A 3,540-nucleotide genomic window follows, 5' to 3' on the forward strand; every position below is an offset into this window, starting at 1 on the left:
TGAAGCAAATAAATGCGCAAAACAAACGGGATGCAGCAGGATGGTCTTTTCATTTCAGGTTGCCTGTCCTAGACGGACCCAACCCCTGTGTTGAGTCCCCTATGTCAAATGCAACATGATGCAAATAAGCGTTCCTACTAGGGATCCGGCATGAGGTTTTGTTATACTAGGTTTATAACCTGGGTATATGTTCTAGACTGTGTACCCGAGCGGACAACTCGAGTCGAGGAGGGGGCTACGTACCGGGGACCCGCGAGATCGTCCGGCTTTGTAACTTGTCCGGCCTCTTTCTTATTTCAGGTATTGACACTAACAGAATAGGGAGTCTCGACCAACGAGCTTCTCCCCGGAGGTAAGAAGAGAACATTTAGCACGTTATGCCCAAACATGTAATAAAGATCAGATAATAAAGCCAAATATAACAATTATTCTAACCTCGAAGTCTGAACCCTGAACTAACGTTCTGGGTTAAAATCCCCAGCAGAGTCGCCAGAGCTGTCACACCTCCTTTTTGCGCACCCGCCCCAAAGGGTAAAATGCGCGAGGGAGTCTTTCCAATTTAAGTGACAATATTCGAAATGGGATTATTTATTTAATTCAGAGTCGCCACTTGGGAAAGGTTTGGCTTTTGGTGTCCCAAGTCACCGGTTTATCTTGAATCCCAAATCAAGGAAAATATTCGACTTTCCAAATGAAGTCTGCGAACCAGAAATTCTAAGTAAGGAATTCTGTTGACCCGAGGGAAGGTGTTAGGCACCCCCGAATCCCGTGGTTCTAGCACGGTCTCTTAAATTGCTATAATGGCTTAAATATCTGATTTTAATACATGTTATAACGTATGTGCTTTTTTTTTATTAAGTTTAAACCGCTTTTATTATTATTATTTTTATAGAATTGCAACGTTGTAAAAATGCATCTCGAACCACGTCACAATCAATGCACTCGTGGTTGTTAACACATTTCGACTCCGTTGAGATTTGAATTTGGGTCACATAAATGCGCACCCGAATTTAAGAATGCAATTTAATTAAGTCGCGCCTAAAGAATCTAACGCGTTATTATCTTTGGGGAAGGCAGTGAAATTCACTAAACACTCCATCCCAAATTCTAAGTATTTTATTACGACCAATTATTGAGAGCCCCGCAATTTGCATTTTTTATTTGGCAAGGCTCGTCTCATTTTTTGAAAGGGTAAACCTACAGCGACTATATTTTTCTATTATGTTTGTCTCTAAAAATGAAGGAAAATATACGCTAATTAAATTAACATGCTTGACCAGCTCCGGCCTCTTATTAATTATCAGATTAATTATTTATGAGGCGGGGAATTATTTCATGCCTTATTTCATTAGCGAACATGCTTTTAAGTTGATAAAGAAAATTGCATACAAGATTAATAAAATGCTAAACTCGCGCTAAACATTCTTCAAGTTGAATTTAAACTAACTCATTTAAACGAGACTAATGGAATTAATTACTAGAAGATGCTACTAATGGGATTCGAACCTTGTCCTATAAACTGCCTAACGGAGTCCGATAAAGTTAAAAACTCAAAAGATTAAAGCTACGTTGCATTCGGCAAGGTTAAAAGCCACCCGCCCTATATGTACAAAACATGATTGGAGATGAAGTCTAATTATCAATATACTAACTACTTGTACATTCCACTAATTACATAGCTATATCATGTATACTACTAAACAAACTACATATCACAATATTAAACAAACTAAGTTTCAATTAAGTACATGACCTCATGCATTTTCCGTTGACTTACAACCGTAAAGAATCATACAATCTACTAACACTTTATAAGACTTATAGTTACAAAACCCAGCGATTAAAAATTCTTCGCTTCTTTCATTTCATACTCATTGTTACTGCTACATCAGTGTGAAATTCAAATGTGTACCTGGATGTTGAAACAACAAGAAGAAGGAGAAAGTAGAAAAAATCAGCAGCAGCAAAGAAATGGCAGCAGCAACAGCAGTAGTAACGAACCAACAGCAATACCAATTCCAAACCAGAAACAACACTCCAACAAAACCCGAAATGATTTGTAAACCCAAAAGCAAAAATCAACACCCAAAAGACTCAACTGAACTTTGAATTATACCAAAAACTGGACCAATAGATCTCGGGAGAAGTTCCAGCAAATTGAAATCAAATTGGAATGTCAACTTCAACTACTAAACTCGAAACTGAAAAGAAAAATTCAATGGAAGAGTCTCTCTGTTGTTTTGGATGTCAACTCTTTTAAAAAAACAAACTCTTTTAAGTCTCAAATGATGTCCCTATTCTATCTCCTTTTTTGATTCTTTATGTTGCTGAAAACTAAAGAGAGATCGATTTTTAGGGAGGTTTTTGATGGCTGAAAACTGTCTAAAACCCCTCTCCTCTCTTTCTGATTGTTCTTGTTGCTCAAATTACCAGGGAAATAGATTTTAGAGAGGTTTTTGAAGCACTGAACTTTATTTTAGTTTTTCCCAGCGATGCCCCTATTTTTTGATTCCCTCCTCCTTTTTATATCCTTATAGAAAGGAAGAAAACTCCTTTAAAGACAGGCTGCCCAGGGCTTAAAATAAGCCTTAAAGGCTGTCATCTCCACTTAGGGTTGTCTAGGCATGGGGTTTCATCTACTTTAAACTGCTGAAATTCAGAAAAGCAGTGGATACCCTGCTGTACAGCAGGTTCCACTACCATTCTCATGTGCATCTTCAGCCTTTTATTATTAAACTCACTTTACACCAGATTTCTCATCTATAAAGATGTCAGCCATGGTGTATTTGCACTATAGACTACTCTAATGGTTCAACCCATACTCAAACTGGCAGTCCACTTAACTTAAACTCTGAAATTTTCATTAAAATTGCAGCTATAACCAATCCTTAAGTGGTTCTTGATTCAACTGAATAGGCTAAACACAGTGTAATCAATTCTAAAAAGCCTCAGTAAACAAGTCAACAGTACGAGTCAGATTAATACCATTCCAAACTGAAACTAATTGACGACATGTATCGAATCGACTATGTGAATTACAACGCGCACAAATCAATAGCAGATAACCAAACTTGAACAAGCACAGAATATGATTTCATGTTGACAGGCACGGGGATTTGTGGAAAACTTAACTGATTGACGGAACTTATTCGACTCGATTACACAAACTGTAATTATACGTAATAAACACACAGAAACAAATTCGATCAAATGAAGACCCGGGTGAGATGGGCAGAATAGTTAACACAATTGGAAACAGATCAAACTGACATTCAAGCATACGAACAAACATTAACAAAACAAAACAACATGCAATTAATAAAGAAAGGAAGAAGAAATACCTTAAAGGGTTAAAAATCAGATGACCATGTCTCGGATTTTGAATCGAACCTCTTTTGGGGTTGAACGGACTTTAATCGAAGTGTTCTCAATTGAGAACACTTCGATTAAGGTCTATTAGACCCCAACCTTCTCGTTTAAACGGACAAAAACCTCAGATTCCGGATTTCTAGGGTTCTTAGGGGGGATTTCGGACTTGGG

This window comes from Nicotiana tabacum, chromosome 5, assembly GCF_000715075.1.
Source record: "Nicotiana tabacum cultivar K326 chromosome 5, ASM71507v2, whole genome shotgun sequence".
In the NCBI taxonomy this organism is placed as follows: Eukaryota; Viridiplantae; Streptophyta; class Magnoliopsida; order Solanales; family Solanaceae; genus Nicotiana; species Nicotiana tabacum.